The sequence below is a fragment of the Bubalus bubalis genome, chromosome 13, assembly GCF_019923935.1.
Source record: "Bubalus bubalis isolate 160015118507 breed Murrah chromosome 13, NDDB_SH_1, whole genome shotgun sequence".
NCBI lineage: Eukaryota > Metazoa > Chordata > Mammalia > Artiodactyla > Bovidae > Bubalus > Bubalus bubalis.
Genome location: NC_059169.1, coordinates 54,936,597 through 54,957,311, shown reverse-complemented (window position 1 = coordinate 54,957,311; position 20,715 = coordinate 54,936,597).

Here is a 20,715-nt window from a genome sequence, read left to right as displayed (position 1 = left end):
AAAGACTTTGACATTTAACAGCCTAGATTTAAATCAGAGCTAGGATTTACCCAAGCTGATTTTTCTGTCTCACTTTTCTCTGTGATGTTTAACTAATGCAATTTAAATCATGAGATTGCAATTTAAATCATGAGATTGTTATGAGGATTCGATGAGGTAAGAAAATGTATAAAATGTCTAGTTCTCTGACCACTTGGTAATAGGTAGTTGACAGACAGTTGTTGACATTACATAACTATGCTCAAGTATTCTCAAGACAGGCTTCCTTGGTGGCTCAGACAGTAAAGAATCTGCCTGCAAGTCAGGAAAACTTGGTTCAATCTCTGGGTTGGGAAGATCCCCTGCAGAAGGAAATGGCAACCCACTCCAGTATTCTTGCCTGGAGAATCCCACACACAGAGGAGCCTGGAGGGCTTTTTATGAGAAATAAGTAACATATCTATGCCACGCTTCTCTCTCCATTGTTTTCCTTTTCCTGACTACAGGTTTTACAAGTTTAAAAAAGCTAGAATGTATCTTCACAGAAGGGATTTTTCCCATCTTGTAACTAGTATCGACTGTTATACTCTGCCTTTCTTCCACATAGCAGGAGCTCCTAGCAGCAGTATTTATCCAATGCTGTCCTTCCCAGATTAAATGTTTTATGACCTGTCATCTCCAGTCTTCAGGTGCCAAGGGCATCCCATCAATGACTTAGGACAGGAATTTCACAGAAGAGGGGGAAAGATATGAGTCAAGAGGGTTCATCCTAACTGTGTTAGTGTGAATTCTTGAAGCATTTTCTTGTGAGCCTGCACAGACATTTATAGCCATGGGGTGAAAATAGAGGGTTTTCTTGGATTGAAAATTGAAGCAAAATGACGAATTCATTTTAAACTTGCTATTTCCAGTCATTTTATCAAATGCAGGAAGAAGTAAATTCTTTCCTATTTCTAGCAGCCATATAGCAGTTCTATGGATCAGAGTACTCTTTATGAAAATACATAATGGTAGGGCATTTAAAATCTATTTTACCATGAGGAAATTTTGTGCAATAGCTTGCTTGCCTTTTTCTAAAAACAGCTGTGACCTTTTGCATTCAGCCATCTCTTCTGCATCAGGGTTTTTAAAACCTTGCCCTTAGCCATGAATTGCTAAGGATAAATGTTATTCCTGCTATTTCTAACCAGAACCCTCCACCTACACTCACTATTCATTTGAATAATTCACAGCTTCCTTACCTATGCAAATTTGAGGGAAACTGTCACAATAGGAAAGATATAATTTTGTGTGTGCATTTTCTGTTTTGATGTGCATTCTTTTTTTGCAGCGTTTTATTTAATTTCAAAAATGGAAAAATTTCAAGAATAGTGACCTATTTATCATTCTTTCTCTGGAGACAGATGTAGTAGATAGAGATAATTCAGTATAGAGACAACATTCACTTTTCTTGAACCATTTCAGAGTAAGCAGAAGATACTGTGCCCTTTTGTCACTAAATTCTTTGTGTAGATTTCCTAAGAACAAGGACAGATGATTATGTAACCAAATTATGTAAATGCTCAGACTAAGTTGTGTCCATCTCTTTGTGACCCCTTGGACTATGGACCACCAGGCTCCTCTGCCCATGGAATTTTCCAGGCAAGAATACTGGAGTGGGTGGCCATTTCCTTCTCCAGGGGATCTTTCCAACCCAGGGATTGAACCCACATCCCCTACATTGGCAGGCAGATTCTTTACCACTGAGCCACCTGGGAAGCCCTGTAGCCAAATTATAATGATGAAGATCAGGACACTTAATTGGCAGTCCAGGTTCAGATTTCATCAGCTGTCCTTTTATACCTGTTTTATTCCTGTTCCGGATCCTATCAAGGAGTTATAGAGTTATCCTATCCAGACACTGCACTGAGTGGGTTATGGAACTGCCACTTGTGAAGGCAATATATCTGTCCTGACCTCTGGGCAGATTTCGTGTGGATAATGCCACTGCAAAGCTCTGTCCTTGAGTATGTCTCATGGAAGAATGTTGGGATACCCACCAAGGAAGTATCTCTCCAGATGCACTTGATGGAATCTGACCTGAAGCCTATTTCGTGATGAATGAAGTCTTGTTGAGGTGGAGTCCTGAGTCATGATCCCATGATATTAGTACAGGTACAATGGCATGTATGCCAAAATAAAACCAAAGCTGTCTTTCTGTGGCTCACTCTCAAGACATTTGTATAAGAGTTGGGGTAGTCTGGAGATTGAGCACACAGAGAGATTGGGCGGGATGTTCTGATGTTGACTCTCTATAGAAAAGGACACGTCTACTCCTGCATGTTAATTAATGTAGTATAGCTGCCCGTTAACAATTTGAGTTTGTTATTGTTGTTTCACTGAATTGTGTCTGACTCCTTGCGACCCCATGGATTCCATCCCCCAGGCTCCTCTGTCCATGGGATTCTTCAGGCAAGAATACTGGAGTGGGTTGCCATGCCCTCCTCCATGGGATCGTCCCAATTTAGGGATAGAATCTGTGTTTCCAGCATTGTCAGGCAAATTCTTTATCACTGAGCCACCAGGGAAGCCCAATCTGAGTTTACCTTAGTGATAATATTTCAGACAAGACTTGTAAATACATATATCATATGTAACATCTTGTCAGGGGTTTTATATAGACTATATACAATTTTATATATAATATCTCATTAATGTTATTAATATATGTGTGTATAGTATGTATGTATATATATATGTATGTGTGTATATATATACATATATATAAAATCTTCATTCATTGTCTCAGTCTTTTCTCTAGAATATAAGCCTCACAAAGGCATGAATTTTCATTCTGTGAATCTGGAGGGTGTTTAAGGCATTTGAACAGCTAGTATTTGCTTGGTCAAGATAGTTGTAGGTGTTGTACTAAAGACAAGTGGCATTGGTTTCAAAGAAGTTGGCTGCTGATTTTCATTTTAAAAAACAAAATTGAAATGCCTTTGGATATTGTTACTAGGCAAAGACCAAAACAGAGCAAAAGAATTTTCCAAATTCAGCTTAAATTATAATGGTTATTATTTAACATCATCCCTAAAATTAGGGATCACTATAACACATATGTATATAGATTAAGGAAGAACCATGGTGCTCTCTAGTGGTAATATCTTTATATCTGCTTGAAAAATATAAAATCAACTAACTTCCAGAAGTAAATAATGATTTTTAACAATGTCCATTCAACACAGTTTTTCTGTAATAAGGTTGTGTTTTTTGAACGTTAGTTTAAGAGCCTACTGTACATATCTAACCTGAGAATTATGGGAAATTCACTTCTGTTTGAGGCCAGAGCTAAAATTCTGTCTCTCCTTCCACATCTTTGATGTGTGAATGTTGAGGGTGAGGGGACCCATGGGAAAAGGTCCAGGGAGGGGAACCCATGGGAAACTAAAGTGAAGGAGCCAGGTTTAGGGCCATTTTCGACAGATTCTTCTTGCATAAATTAGAAAATATACCCCAAAAATCCACCTGTCAATGCAAGAGATGTGAATTTGATCCCTGGGTTGGGAAAATTCCCCTGGAGAAGGGAATGCTTCCTCACTCCAGTATTCTTGCCTGGAGAATTCCATGGACAGAGGAGCCTAGTGGGGCCACAGTCCACGGGGTCACAAAGAGTCAGACAAGACTCAGCGACTAACACTTTCACTTTTCGTCACTTTTTACCTGCAGAAAACCAGTCACTAACTCCTTTCCAGATGGTTATTTTTTGCCTGCAGATAGCACACAAATACCTGGACTCAGCTTTACTCACACCTCTTAGTAATCAAAGGCACCCTTGCAAGTGAAGCTGCAATTAAAGAGTACCCCACAGATAATCCCATAACTGACCTGCTAGGAAGCAGCAGGCAAACACCTCATCTTCTGCTGAATGTCCGATGCAAAAAGTGGAAATGATACACATGTCTCCCTCAGGGGTGGCTGTGCTTTTATGGAGAGAGAGAGAGAGAGAGAGATGGTACAAGAGGTGATGCTGAAGTCACAGATTGAAGTCTAGGGAGCCTGGTGTAACAGATAAAAATGAATCTCTGTATCTCACCACACGATGGCACCATAAGTTCACTTATGGTGAAGTCAGGAAGTGAAAAAAGTTGTGCATTTTATCCCATTGATTTATACAGAGTCAACAAAAAGTCTACGACTTCCTAAACTTGGGTCATAATGTGTGTGTCTGTGTGTGTGAGAGAGACAGAGAGAGAGGGGTAGACAGGTCTTTCTTAGAGTAGATTTCTTAGCAAGTCAGAATCAGAAAGGAACCTAGCCTGCAGTAAGGTAGAGTCTCAGCTCTACTCAGACACAACTTAAGTGACTGAACAACAACAACAATGTAGTTTTCAAAACAGTAAAGTATTAGCAAAGCCATGTTTGTCTGGAATCTATTGAGTCTGATCAGATTATTTGGAAAGGAAGTTGCTCTTCACATTAACATAGATGGCTCCCTTCCGGCTTCTCTTCTGATCAAAGGAAGTACGAGGATGTGTTAACCTGGGTGCACAGGGTCCCAGCTCTGCTCCTTATGAGCTGTGAGAAAGGACACTCGGTTCCTTCTCCTAGAAAATGGATAAAACAACCTGATTCACAGAGCATCATCTAGAGATAAATTTCTCATTACGTTTCCACTGATAAAAAGCTCTCGGTTGATGTGCCTGGCACCTCCCTATTCTGCCCTTTCCTCTAAGAATCCTGCCCCACTCAATACCAGGCTATTTGCCAACCATTTATTAAAGGAGAGTGAAAAAGTTGGCTTAAAACTCAGCATTCAGAAAACTAAGATCATGGCATCTGGTCCCCTCACTTTGTGGCAAATAGATGGGGAAACAATGGAAACAGTGAGAGACTTTATTTTGGGGGGGCTCCAAAATCACTGCAGATGGTGACTGCAGCCATGAAATTAAAAGACACTTGCTCCTTGGAAGAAAAGCTATGACCAACCTAGACAGCATATTAAAAAGCAGAGACATTACTTTGCCAACAAAGGTCCGTCTAGTCAAAGCTAGGGTTTTTCCAGTAGTCATGTATGGATGTGAGAGTTGGACTCTAAAGAAAGCTGAGCACCGAAGAATTGATGCTTTTGAACTGTGGTGTTGGAGAAGACTCTTGAGAGTCCCTTGGACTACAAGGAGATCCAACCAGTCCATCCTAAAGATCAGTCCTGAATATTCATTGGAAGGACTAATGCTGAAACTGAAGCTCCAATACTTTGGCCACCTGATGCGAAGAACTGACTCATTTGAAAAGACCCTGATGCTGAGAAGGATTGAAGGTGGGAGAAGAGGGGGACAACAGAGGATGAGATGGTTGATGGCATCACCCACTCAATGGACGTGAGTTTGAGTAAACTCTGGGAGTTGGTGATGGAGAGGGAGGCCTGGTGTGCTGCAGTCCATGGGGTCCCAAAGAGTTGAACATGACTGAGTGATTAAACTGAACTGAACTGTTAAAGGGCCACTTCTGTTTACTATGAGACTCCTAGGTATAAAAAAGCTCAGTGACAAATAGGATTCTACACTATACTGGGCCTTTGGAGAATCAATGAACAATACACATATTTTTTAACAACATACATTCTACTTGGTGGATGAAGGAACAAATATTTTATTTTGGTTTTAAAATAAAATATGTGAAATTCTTACAAAGCTAAGACTGGAAAGAACATTTTCCCCCTTCTACTACTAATAGATCTGAAGTGATGATGTAGTTTGACTTCATGAAGCAATATGACTATTTTTATGAGTTACACATTTTATTATTATCCCCCAGTAAAAAACAAAACAAACAAACAAAAAAACAGAAATGTTACTCCCAGGTACAGTCCTTGAGCCAACTTTGTGATTGCTGTCTTATCTCAAAAATATGCACCCCATTTTTTCTCAGGTTGGTCTGTGACAAAGTTTCAATGACGTTAGGTACCAGTGTTTAAGATATAATAGTATTTTTTAAAAAATAGTATTTAGATACGCAGTGACACCACTGGTTTGGAGCAGGCTTGATTTACTAGGGGGAGTACAGGTTCTAAAGGCAGGACGGCACTAAAGAGTTTCCTTTGTTTCATTAGGTGCTTCTTTGACTTTATGGAAGAAACTGAATTTGAAATTGTTAGAGTAATACGGTTAGAGAAGGGGAGGAAACATATGGAGATATGGGTGATTTACTCTTGATGGTAGAGAAAGCGGATCAGAAGGTGAAGTAAAAATCAGACAGGCTTCATGGGTGGTGAAATTATGAAAACAATTTAGCATGATGGTTGAGAGGGATGAATCTGAGAATGATTTGAATTGTGGTCTGATACGTGCGACTTTGTAAGTCATCATATTTAACATTGAATCATAGTAATGTTCGAAACTTTAAGGGGACAGGTTTAAGATGAAGGAAAAATAATGTTAATGCAGTTATGAGACTTAGAGGCTTATAAGAAAAGCTTAAAAATACGGCAGATGAATCATGGGGATTTGTCTGATAGCATCAAAGGAGGGTGTCTCTCCCTTTGCTCAGATAAAAGCTTGGGGTGTTTAGTGGTGAGAAGGGGGAGGGGATCAACTTGTGTCCTCACTTTTCTGCAGGTTAATTTCCATCCAGGTATTTGTAGAAACTTGAAGCTGAAGACGCTCTTGCAACCTTAGCACCTTATTTTAAAATGGGATGTGAAGAACGGACTTGTGGACACAGTGGGGGAAAGAGAGAGTGGGACAAATGGAGAAAGTAGCATCGACACATATACGCTAACATGTGTAAAACAGCTAGCTAGTGAGAAGCTGCTGTATGGCACAGTTCGGTGAACTGTGATGACCTGGTGGGGTGGGTTTGGAGGGAGGAAAGGGAGGCTCAAGAGGGAAGGGATGTATGTATAATTGGGGCTGATTTGCCTGGCTGTATGGCAGGAACCAACGCAACATTATTAAGGAATTTTCCTCCAGTCAAAGAGCAAATTAAAAAAAAAAGAAAAGAAGGAAATTGAGGTGCCACAGTGTCTCCTGGCTTACCTTGAGCAGGGCAAAGTCTGAAGTGGTCGAGATGCGCAAGACAGTTTGATTCTCAGGCTCCAGGTGAGTAAGGGGGATGATCTGCTTACCCAGAAACCTCTGAGAATCAGGAGTGAGATCCAGGAAGGATGCGGGAGAGAGGCTGGAACAGAGTGGAGAAACAGCACCTTCTTTGTGCAGCCGGGGTGTGGTGTCAGGTCACTGAGGCTGCCGTTAGGAAGTACCACAGACCCAGTGGCTTAGATGCAAACTTACTGTCTCGCGTTCCGGGGGCTGGAAGTTCAAGGTCAAGGTGTCTGCACAGTGGTGCTCCATTGGAAAACAGCAGGCAAGCATCTCTCTCCTGGCTCCTGGCAGTTCCCCGGCTGCTGCTAGCATAACTCGAGGCTTCTTGGCATTCTGCTGTGTACATGCCTGCTTCTTCGTGTAGTGTTTTTAAAAGGACACCAGTCAGACTGGTTAGGGGCCTGCTACTGCAGGAAGACCTCATCTTAACCCATTCCACCCAAATAAAGGCACGTTCTGAAGAACCAGCATTAGGACTTCAACGTATCTTGTGGGGACACAATTCAACTCATGACAGGAGATGGTTGACTCTTTATCAATAATGATGGATTCTCTGAGTCACACTGTCCTTCTAGTGATGCTGAGGGGCTTTGTCTGCCCTTTAATTTTGTTATTCCCTAGGGCTCCATTCGTGGTCTTCTTTCCTCCTTTGCTCTCTTCCTGGAAATTTCATCCACTCAGGAGGCTTAAACTGTTACTTTTTGTATTAGAAACCTGCAGTCTTGTGTGGTCCGGCCATTCCCATGCCCTGAAACCCAGGCCTCTGTGATCTGCTGCAGGTCCCTGGGTGATAATCCAGGCAAAATCCTCTGTAAGTGCCAAGCTTATCTTCTTCTTCAACCCCAGCCAGGCAAGCTCCCAGCCAGGTGAAAGGCGCCTCCAGAGGCTACCTGGACTCATGTCTGGTGCCTCCCTTCTGCTCACCTTCCACATCTGAGGGTCAATCAGCCTCACAGATGACCCTCCCTGCTCCCTCTTAACTTCCACCTCTTTGCTTTAATTCCTGCAAGTGGTTCAGCCTCCTCCCCTCTGTGTGGATAGTCAGGCACTTCTACTCTGATCTTGTTCTTCTCCAAGTCTGTCCTCAACCCCAATTTCAGAGAAATCTTTCTGACACTCTATTATGACCGCTTGACTCTTCTTTCGATCTGAAGACTTGCAGAGTCAGTCCCAGCCTCTGGCCTCAGCTGTTCTGTTCACTTTCAGGTTGTTCATTTCTAAAACATTCATTGAGGAACTTCTGTGTGCCCAGCACTGGTCCAGGCACACTAGGGTGCCAGGGAGGTGTGAACAACATACTCTAAAGTTGTCTGGGGTTTTTCCAGTGGGGATTGATTATTATGTTTTATATACCAAACCTTTAAGACAGTCTTGTAAAAAATGTGCTTCATTAAAATTGAAAGCAGTGGGACTGACTGATCTGATAGGAATGGCTAGACTTTGGATGAAAAGGACAAATAAAACTGTTTTCTTACAGTCTCCTTATTGTGCTTATTTCTCCAGTCACCCTAGCAACACAGATCTATCCGTATCTATACACAATTAATCTTCCCTTTTCTTTCTGAACCTGGAACACCCTGACCCCCAGATACATCTTTGAAAAGCGTGTATCATGGCTCAGGTAACATGCAGGTGAAGATGGAGAGTCACAGATAAGAATCACAGGTGAGAACAGGCAGAGATAAAATACATGTTAACAAGATTACAGTCAACGTGTTAAAGAAAAAGTGCACTCTCAGCAAAATAATAATAACGGTAATAACTATAAAAATACAATTTGTCATTTACATTGTTCATCTTTAATAAGTCACGCATGTGTGCATGCTAAGTTGCTTCAGTCATCTCTGACTCTTTGCGACCCCGTGGACTGTAGCCCGCCAGGCTGCTCTGTCCATGGGGTTCTCCAAGCAAGAATACTGGAGTGGGCTGCCATGCCCTCTTCCAGGAGATCTTCTTGCCCCAGGGATTAAACCTGAGTCTCCTGTATTACAGGCAGATTCTTCACCATCTGAGCCGCCCGAGAAAGTATACTGGACATTTAAATGAGTGAACTTTATGGTATGTACAATTTATATCTAATAAAGCTGCTAAAAAAAACCATACCATGGATGATCAAAGCTGTGTCAAGATCAGTAAATCTTTTTATGTTTTAGCTTTTTTAAAATTAATTTTTATTGGAGTGTAGCTGCTTCACAAGGTTGCGTTAGTTTCTTCTGTACAGCAAAGTGAATCAGCTATATATGTATATATATCTTTTTTTCAAAATTTCCATCCCATTGGTCACCATATAGCACCAAGTAGAGTTCCCTGTGCTGTACAGTAGGCTCTCATTATCCATCTATTTTATACATGTTAATAGTAGGGTATATATGTTAGTACCAATCTTCCAGTTCATCCTACACCCTCCTTCCCCCCTTGGTGTCCATAAATTTGTTTTCTATGTCTGTGTCTCTATTTCTGCCTTAGTAAGTCTTTTTTAATGTGAACAAATATTGAAGACTATTTAGATACTTTTTAAAGAAGTCTGTGTTTAGAAATATTCAGTTTTTGTAAATTAGATTGTAAATTAGAGCATTTATCAAGCACTAGGAAAAAATCAATTAGTTTTCAAGAGAAAATAATCTATCAGTTCAGTTCAGTTGCTCAGTCATGTCTGACTCTTTGCAACCCCATGGACTGCAGCACACCAGGCCTCCCTCTCAAATCACCAACTCCTGGAGCTTGTTCAATTGAGTCCATTGAGTCGGTGATGCCATCCAATCATCTCATCCTCTGTTGTCCCCTTCTCCTCCTGCCTTCAATATTTCCCAGCATCAAGGTCTTTTCCAATGAGTCAGTTCTTCGCATCAGGTGGCCAAAATATTGGAGTTTCAGCTTCAGCATAGTCCTTCCAATGAATATTCAGGACTGATTTCTTTTAGGATTGACTAGTTTGGTCTCCTTGCAATCCAAGGGACTCTCAAGAGTTTTATCCAGCACCACAATTCAAAAACATCATTTCTTTTGACTTTATCAGTCTCTGTCAACTTGAAATTGAGGCCTGAATTTTAAACTTGAGTTACTTAAATGCCTCCTGTCTTGGCCAAATTTGGGCTTTTGGCATCAATTAGAAATAGCTTCAGATTGAGAGCTTATATAATGTATGATTGGCAGCCAGGGCAGAAAGTCCTGAAGAATTCACTTTTCTATTATACAGTTAATAGTCTAGTGATTTCTTTGTCTGTTTAAGAGATGAAAACTGGAAATGAAATGGAGAACAAGACTTTAGATTCGATTTACATTCATATAAACTAAGATCATGGCAACTGGTTCCATCACTTCATGGCAAGCAGAAGGAGAAAAAGTGGAAGCAGTGACTGACTTTATATTCCTGGGCTCCAAAATTACTGTGGATGGTGATTTCAGCTGTGAAATTAAAAGATGCTTGCTCCTCAGAAGGAAAGCTATGACAAAACTAGACAGTGTATTAAAAAGCAAAGACATCAGTTTGCTGACCAAGTTCTGTATAATCAAAGCTATGGTGTCCAATAGTCATGTACAGATGTGAGAATTGGGCCGTGAAGAAGGTTGAGCACCAAATAATTGATGCTTTTGAATTGTGGTGCTGGGGAAAACTCTTGAGAGTCCCTTGGACAGCAAGGAGATCAAACCAGTTCATCCTAAAGGAAATCAACCCTGAATATTCACTGGAAGGACTGATGATGCTGCTGAAGTTCTAATCCTTTGGCCATCTGATGTCAAAAACCAACTCGCTGGAAAAGACTCTGATGCTGGGAAAGATTGAAGGCAGGAGGAGAAGTGGGTGACAGAGGATGAGATGGTTGGATGGCATCACTGACTCCATGGACATGACTTTGAGCAAACTCAAGGAGATAGTGAAGGACAGAGGAGCCCGGTGTGCTGCAGTCCATGGGGTCGCAAAGAACTGGGGACAACTGAGCAACTGAACAACAACATCAGTGATATGCACTCTGAAATCAACCTAAGGATGAGTTTATCATAATATTTCATATTTTTTCCCAAACCAGTTGCACATGAATTTATCTCATTTGGTCCTTAAAAAATGGAAAAAAAAAAAAGCCTATGTGGTAGGTCCTCAAGGTAGTGACGATCAAGTCTTGACATTCTATTCAGTTCGGTTCAGCCGCTCAGTCATGTCTCCAAGAAGACCTTCAAGTCTTGACACTGGAGAGTTTTATTAATAAGACTTGGTACATAATTTGGTATTGGGCATTGGTACTGAGGTTGGAAATTAAATTCTCTGATGCCCTTCCATTTTCATCTTAACCCCCCACCTGTCCTCAACTGAGACCAAGATTAATGAAGATAAAGAAAGCAAACCTCTGAGGCTGAAGCTGAGGCTTCACTCAGGGTGGCTGTGAAAAGAATTCCTTCTTGGAATCAAATGCGTTTTAGAAACAGAAAAGCTTTAACCTCAACATGAGTTTGGTTGATTAATCATTTTAGGTATTTGAGTTCAACTTTGTTAACATTTGAGACGCCTGTCCTCACAGTGCTGTCTTCACGACCTGACTTAGGGCCTTGTGGTTTTAGTTCAAAGATGATTGTTTCACTTTAGTTGATGAGGCCTTATCTCAAAAATCCACTGGACGCTCAGCTCCCAAGCTTGGGAAGACTGTCGTGGGGACTGGGTTTTTATTCCCTTTCCGACTTTGCCCTTATGAGTGGCTGATATTAAGCTTGCAACTGAGTGAGCCTAAACTAATAAAATCGCCAGAAATACAAGACAACCGTCTCTAGTTGGTATATTGTTCACTTTTAATCCTTTTTTTGTTGTGGAGTCCAGAACGCACAGTTGTCTTTGTAAGGCTTCAGAAACCTCTGAAGATCCCTTCAAAGCAAAACCAATTTGACAAAAATCTCCTCCGCCCCCGTCTCTCAGTCACATGACCAGGTAATGTACTGGATTCATACAAACAGGTAATCCGCAGGCTGCACTGCAGACAGCTAAGTGGGTTTAACGTAAACTCTGACTGCAAAGGGGAGAAGCCAGATAAAAGCATCATTTGTCTTCCAAGCTCTTGCTGAAAATCTACCCATTATACAGTGCAGGCCTGGGTGTAGGCTGCCTGTGCCCCTCACACAAGGGTCCCGTGCACATCAGTGACTCAGCTCTGCTCTCCCCTTGGCAGAATGTGGGTATTTTCTCACGGCACATTCCAGGGTCTTGATAGATGGCTGGGCTGAACTTGGCCCACACCAACCCGGGAGATCAAGACTTGGACTGATCCTTTGTTCTGTCTCGTGGTGTCAGCAACTTGGAGTTGCTGTCGACTTCAGGGCCTTTCAGTGGGAGGACCGACCCTTTAACCCTTTAACTCACAGATAGAGCAACAAAGGTCTGCTTATGGAGTGGTGGCCGCTTCTAAAAAAGAGCGTTTTTGTGTCAGGATGTTTATCGTGCGCTCATGTCATCACTGCAGGGTGGCTTGTGGCGGTCCTACCCCAGCCGGTGCACCAGGTCTTTTATCTGTGAATGTGAACATGGCTTTGAAGGCTGGGCAGGGAATACATTACAAGTTTAGTGATAGAGGAGCTCAAATAGTTGAGTAAGAAGCGAGAGGGGATGAGAAAGATATACAGCCACTAATGGGAAGACTGGGAAATTAATCTCATCTTCCTTGAGTTGGAGAAATAAATCCTTTGTTCCCCACCTTGCTGAGGAATCTGAAGTATTCAGGGTCCTGCCAGTGTTGTTTCATCTTCTTCTTCATCTGGTTTTATGATTTGCAATAAAGCAAATATTTCAAGTCAATCAAATTAATTAGATTATTTTTATACTCACAAAATGGTATGTGGGCCAAACAGGGATTATCTCCTTGCTTGAACCATAGCTCCTGTTTCCATATTACCTTATTTTAATATTCCCCATCCAGAAAAGCTGAGAGGTGGGTTGTTTTGGAGTTCTATTTTTATCAAAACTAAATTTCCTTGAGCTGATGTATTTATTTAAATTTTAAAACAACCTCAAAGTAAAATACATTTCTGATTTACCGTGTTGTTTAGTGGCTAAGTCGTGTCTGACTCTTTTGCGACCACATGGACTGTAGCCCTCCAGACTCCTCTGTCCATGGGATTCTCCAGGAAAGAATACTGGAATGGGTTGCTATTTCCTCCTCCAGGGGATCTTCCCAACCCAGGGATCAAAGCCAGGTCTCCTGCATTGCAGGCAGATTCTTTACCGCTGTTCTACCCCTAATTTACCGTGTGTTCAGTTGTGTCCGTAGTCTGTTACAAAAACAAATGCCAGAGCAACATAGAGGTTCCTTAAGTGTGGGTAAAAAAAGTAGTGGTGCATGAAAATGCCTAAGACAGAATTCTAAGTGAGGATGCCTAAAACTTTGTGAACTTGAAACTGAAGGACAGGCTAGTGCCATTTCATCGCATTTTACAATGTTTAATTTACAATTCAAATAAAACATCTTAGATAGAAGCTTAATCTGCTGATATAGTTAGCTGGTTTTCACTACTAAATAGAGTCATGTACCCAGTGATTTTGTATTCGTGGAAAATTATGACCAAACTTGCACTTTTCATTTATATTGAAAAAAAATTTCTTCATGGGCACATTTATATGTTTATGTAAAAATAACATGAGGTAAAACATGCTCTTAGCCATGCTGGAATATAATTTTAGTGGAGAAGCATATTTAGAAATTTTGACTATGTAGCTTTAAATTGTAAATATCTAACGAGAAACAAGGGTTTTTAGTTCCTCTTCACTTTCTGCCATAAGGGTGGTGTCATCTGCATATCTGAGGTTATTGATATTTCTCCTTGTGCAATCTTGATTCCAGCTTGTACTTCTTCTAGCCCAGTGTTTCTCATGATGTACTCTGCATATAAGTTAAATAAGCAGGGTGACAATATACAGCCTTGGCATACTCCTTTTCCTATTTGGAACCAGTCTGTTGTTCCATGTCCAGTTCTAACTGTTGCTTCCTGACCTGCATACAGGTTTCTCAAGAGGCAGGTCAGGTGGTCTGGTATTCCCATCTCTTTCAGATAAAAAGCCTGTTGATGAAAGTGAAAGAGGAGAGTGAAAAAGTTGGCTTAAACCTCAACATTCAGAAAACTAAGATCATGGCATCCGGTCCCATCACTTCATGGGAAATAGATGGGGAAACAGTGGAAACAGTGTCAGACTTTATTTTGGGGGGCTCCAAAATCACTGCAGATGGTGATTGCAGCCATGAAATTAAAAGACGCTTACTCCTTGGAAGGAAAGTTATGACCAACCTAGACAGCATATTGAAAAGCAGAGACATTACTTTGCCAACAAAGTCCATCTAGTCAAGGCTATGGTTTTTCCAGTAGTCATGTATGGATGTGAGAGTTGGACTGTGAAGAAAGCTGAGAGCCGTAGAATTGATGCTTTTGAACTGTGGTGTTGGAGAAGACTCTTGAGAGTCCCTTGGACTGCAAGGAGATCCAACCAGTCCATTCTAAAGGAGATCAGTCCTGGATGTTCTTTAGAAGGACTGATGCTAAAGCTGAAACTCCAGTACTTTGGCCACCTCATGTGAAGAGTTGACTCACTGGAAAAGACTCTGATGCTGGGAGGGATTGGGGGCAGGAGGAGAAGGGGACGACAGAGGATGAGATGGCTGGATGGCACCACCGACTCGATGGACGTGAGTTTGAGTGAACTCTGGGAGTTGGTGATGGACAGGGAGGCCTGGTGTGCTGCAATTCATGGGGTCAAAAAGAGTCGGACATGACTGAGCGACTGAACTGAATGAGAAACAGGACATGACTTTACTTGGATTAACAGTAATGTTTCTTTTGTATTGGTTATCCTATGGCCTATGAAAATAGACTGTGGTTTATCTTATGTGAGAGACTGTGTCTAAGCTGAAACCCACACCAAATAAAAGGTTTCCATAAATATAGATTTATTTTACTTCCCTTAACTGATCACTTTCCTCCATACATTGTCTATTTGCGCGTTTTTCCAAACCTTACATTATTGTGTATATGTAAAACGCTTAATCACTTTTTTGAATGAACTGGAAGTGGTGAGTAATCTACCATGTAAGGAACACTAGGGTTTTAGAAGGAAATGTGCTCTGTTAATCTTAAGGATTCACAGAATTGTCAGCTCTTAAAACTATGAAAAAAGTACTTCATGATAGCACGTGGTAAATATGAAGTCAATATTCTGTTCACAATGGCATAAAATTGTATTGTTCAAATGAAAACAGTCAAGAACCAGGACTGATTGGCTCAAACCATGGTGTTTTGTTATTTATGTAGCTAATATTCCAGCAGTGGGCAGTCTCAAGTTTTCTCAGCTGTTTTGTTCCATCTCTCAGAGTATCTTGATTTTTGGTCTTTATGCTTCTTTTTTTTAAAGATTTTTTTTGATGTGGATCATTTTAAAAGTCTTTATTGAATTTGCTGTAATATTGCTTCTGTTTTATGTTTTGGCTTTTTGGCCACAAGGTATGTGGAATCCTAGTTCCCTGACCAGGGATTGAACTGGCACTGCCTGTATTGGAAGGCAGAGTCTTAAGCACTGGACCACCAAGGAAGTCCCTATATGTCTTCATATATATGTCTCATTTCTTTTCTTTCCATAACAAAAAATAAAGAAAAGTAAAGAAAGAGCTACAGTAATCTTATCTCCAAGATTCAACAATTAACACAATTTTGTTTACATGTTCTTTTCCTTTCTCTTTTGCTGAATGATTTAAAAAACAAATACAATACTTTGGTTTCTACCACCAAAAATTATAGGTATTTTCTTACATTAAAAAAATTAAAAATCATACTTTTGTATTATCTCACGTACAGTGTGCATTCAAATTCTCTAAAAGCATCAGAAAGCATAAAGTGCCTGTTCAGTTCAGTTGCTCAATCGTGTCTGACTCTTTGTGACCCCATGGACTGCAGCACGCCATGCCTCCCTGTCCATCACCAACTTCTGGAGTTTACTCAAACCCATGTCCGTTGAGTCAGTGATGCCATCCAACCATCCCATCCTCTGTCGTCCCCTTCTCCTCCTGCCCTCAATTTTTCCCAGCATCAGGGTCTTTTCCAATGAGTCAGTTCTTCACATCAGGTGGCCAAACTATTGGGGCTTCTGCTTCAGCATCAGTCCTTCTAATGAATATTCAGGACTGATTTCCTTTAGGATTGACTGGTTTGATCTCCTTGCTATCCAAGGGACTCTCAAGAGTCTTCTTCAACACCACAGTTCAAAAGCATCAATTCTTCAGCACTCAGCTTTCTTTATAGTCCAACTCTCACATCCATATATGACTACTATGGAAAAACCATAGCTTTGACTAGATGGACCTTTGTTGGCAAAGTAGTGTCTCTGTTTTTTAATATGCTGTCTAGGTTGGTCATAGCTTTTCTTCCAAGGAGCAAGTGTCTTTTAATTTCATGGCTGCAATCACCATCTGCAGTGATTTTGGAGCCCCCCCCAAATAAAGTCTCTCACTGTTTCCATTGTTTCCCTATCCATTTGCCATGAAGTTATGGGACCAGATGCCATGAAGTGATGGGACTAGATGCCATGATCTTAGTTTTTTAAATGTTGAGTTTTAAGCCAACTTTTTCACTCTCTTTCACTTTCATCAAGAGGCTCTTTAGTTCTTCACTTTATGCCATAAGGGTGGTGTCATCTGCATATCTGAAGTTATTGATATTTCTCCTGGAAATCTTGATTCCAGCTTGTGGTTCATCCAACCTGACATTTTGAACGATGTGCTCTGCATATAAGTTAAATAAGCAAGGTGACAGTATACAGCCTTGACATACTCCTTTCCCAATTTGGAGCCAGTCTGTTGTTCCATGTCGGGTTCTAACTGTTGCTTCTTGGCCTGCATACTGATTTCTAAGGAGGCGGTCAGGTGGTCTGGTATTCCCACCACCTGGGAAAATTCTAAGAATTTTCCACATTTTGTTCTGATCCACACAGTCAGAGACTTTGGTGTAATCAATAAAGCAGAAGTAGATGTTTTTCTGGAACTCTTCTTGCTTTTTTTGATGACCCAACAAATGTTGGCAATTTGACCTCTGGTTCCCCTGCCTTTTCTAAATCCAGCTTGAACATCCAGAAGCTCATGGTTCACGTACTGTTGAAGCCTGGCTTGGAGAATTTTGACATTACTTTACTAGCATGTGAGATGAGTGCAATTGTGTAGTAGTTTGAGCATTCTTTGGCATTGCCTTTCTTTGGGATTGGAATGAAAACTGACCTTTTCCAGTCCTGTGGCCACTGCTAAGTTTTCAAAATTTGCTGGTGTATTCAGTGCAGCACTTTAACAGCATCATCAAAGTGCCTGACTCTTTCACAACCGTATTTGGAGGAGTTACATCTTTTGGGTTAAGAGATCTCCTTCAGGTCTTTTGGGCTAAGCTTGTATGTGGGAATTAGGACAAAATCTACAAGGAGCCAACAAGAGGTATTTAGTGATAGCCCTGAATTTATACATTCATTCAACAGTCATTGAGTCTACTACTGTTTTGAAGCAAAGAGCACTTAAGTGTAGTTTCTCCCCAAGTTTATTTCAATTTTCCACTCTCATTCAACTAAATTCAACATGAAAAAAACTGACTGAGCTTAGTTAAATTCAATGACAGCATCACCATCGTGCTTATTCTGGTTCAGAAACTTTGGTTGTCACCTCTAACTAAACTCCTTCCCTGTCCATCTCTCCTAAATTTTATCAAGCCCACTGGTAGACTTTCAAATACTTCCTTTTCTTTTCCTTTGGTCATAATTATAGAACTGAATTTTATTAGTGAAATAATATGCAGCAGTCAGGTGTTCTGATAACCATTTGTGTGTTTCAGCTCATGTGAGGTTCACAATAACCTAACAAGGAAGTACATTTGTAATTCACATTTTAATTCAAAATTGCACTTCAGAGACTTTCATTCATACCTAAGACTGTTGAGTGAGTAACAAGTTATCATGCCAACCCGTGGTCTCCCTGTCAGGTCCATACCCTTGGTCAAAGAAACTACAATGACAATTAAAATGATGCCTTCAGGAAGGGCAATCTCTCCAAAATTTTGGAATGTGCTTCTGAGGTCCGCCAGGGTTTCTCAGAAGACAGAGTCACTGATCTGCATGATTAGCTTCTTGAACATTTGCAAATGAAAGTTAAGTGACCAACATGTCATACAAATATGATTTTATATTTGTGCATCTATTTCTGGACTCTATTCAGTTCCAATGATCCACTTGCCTATTTCTTCTTCAATACCACACTGTCTTGATTACTGTGGCTTCATAATAAGTCTAGAAGTAAGTCAATTTTTTTGACTTTATTTTTCTCCTCTGCTGCTGTGTTGGATGTCTTTTGTCTGTCCATAAAACCTTTAAGCCATTTGTCAGTATTCACAATATAGTCAGTCGGTTCACTCGCTCAGTCATATCTGACTCTGCCACCCTGTGGACTGCAGCATACCAGGCTTCCCTGTCCATCACCAACTCCCAGAGCTTGCTCAAACTCATGTCCATCGAGTTGGTGATGCCATCCAGCCATCTCATCCTCTGTCTTCCCCTTCTTCTCCTGCCTTCAATCTTTCCCAGCATCAGGGTCTTTTCCAATGAGTCAGTTCTTTGCATCAGGTGGCCAAAGAATTGGAGTTTCAGCTTTAGCATCAGTCTTTCCAATGAATATTCAGGGTTGATTTCCTTTAGGATTGACTGGTTTGATCTCCTTGCAGTCCAAAGGTCTCTCAAGAGTCTTCTCCAGCACCATAGATCAAAAGTTATGATTTTTATGGTGACTGTATTGAATCTATAGATCAAGTTGGTAAGAACTGATAGTGTAACAATACTGAGTCCTCTTATCCATGAATAAGAAGTCTCTCTCTATTTATTTAGATCTTTGATGCCTTTCATCAGAGTTTTGTACTTTTCCTTACATTAATCTTGCACATATTTTGTTAGATTTATACTTCAGTATTTAATGTGTTGGTGCTAATGTAAATGGTATTGGGGTATTAATTTGAAATTCTACTTCTTCAGTACTGGTATGTATAAAAGAAAGCAGCTTTTGTATACTAATCTTGTATCTTACCTTCTTACTATAATTGCTTATTAGTTCCAGAAGTTTTTTGTTTTTGTTTTTTTTTTAATGATTGGGATTTCCTATGCAGAAATAGAAAATCATGTCATTTGTGAACTAGGAAAGTTTTATTTCTACTTTTGCTTGTTCTAAAACTTGGCTTATTTATCTTTTTATTAGTGAGTTGTAGAAGTTATACATATAAATATGTATATATATATATATATACACACACACACACACACAATGTATGTATATATTTAAAAGGGACTTGGATATAAGTCTTTTAAACATAGTTTTCTCAGTTTTTATAGCTCAGAAGTATTTTTAATTTTGATGAAAGATAATTTACCTATCTTTCTTTTGGTTGTGTGGCCCTCTGCTGTTATAACCATGAAGCCATTTCCTAATCCAGGATCACAAAGTCTTATTATGTTTTCATCTAAAAGTTTTATACCTGACCTTTTCCCTTTGGGTCTATGGTTCATTTTGAGTCAATTCTTGTTTATGCTGTGATGAAGTCCAACTTCGTTCTTTTGCGTGCTGGCAATCTAGTTGCCCCAGCACCACTTATTGGAAGGACCAATCTTTCTCTATTTAATTGTCTTGGCATCCTTTTGAAAATCAATTAATCATAAGTGGAAAGGATTATTGCTGGACTTTGAATTATAGTCACTGTACTCTATGTCTGTCATTTTGCCAACCTCACACTATCCTAAATGCTATGGTTTCATAACAAGTTTGGGAACCAGGAATGGTGTGTTCTCCAACATTGTTTTTCTTTTTCAAGACTGTTTTGGGCTCTCCTGGTTCTATAGCATTTCCATATGAATTTTAGTAAAGCAGAGATATTACCTTGCCAACAAAGGTCTGTCTAGTCAAGGCTATGGTTTTTCCAGTGGTCATGTATGGATGTGAGAGTTGGAATGTGAAGAAAGCTGAGGGCCGAAGAATTGATGCTTTTGAACTGTGGTGTTGGAGAAGACTCTTGAGAGTCCCTTGGACTGCAAGGAGATCCAACCAGTCCACTCTAAAGGAGATCAGTCCTGGGTGTTCACTGGAAGGACTGATGCTGAAGCTGAAACTCCAATACTTTGGCCACATCATGCGAAGAGTTGACTCATTGGAAAAGACCCGGATGCTGGGAGGGATTGGGGGCAGGAGGAGAGGGAGACGACAGAGGATGAGATGGCTGGATGGTATTACCGACTCGATGGACATAAGTTTGAGTGAACTCTGGGAGTTGGTGATGGACAGGGAGGCCTGGTGTGCTGCGATTCATGGGGTCACAAAGAGTCAGACACAACTGAATGAATTGAACTGTTAACATTAAAAAAAACAATTAGGTTCCTGGGATTTTGAAATAAAATATGTTGAATTAGTATATAAATTTTGGGGGAGAATATATCCATTTTCACAATATTAAATATCCTAACCATGGCACCCCACTCCAGTACTCTTGCCTGGAAAATCCCATGGATGGAGGAGCCTGGTAGGCTGCAGTCCATGGGGTTGCAAAGAGTTGGATGCGACTGAGCAACTTCACTTTCACTTTTCACTTTCATGCATTGGAGAAGGAAATGGTAACCCACTCCAGTGTT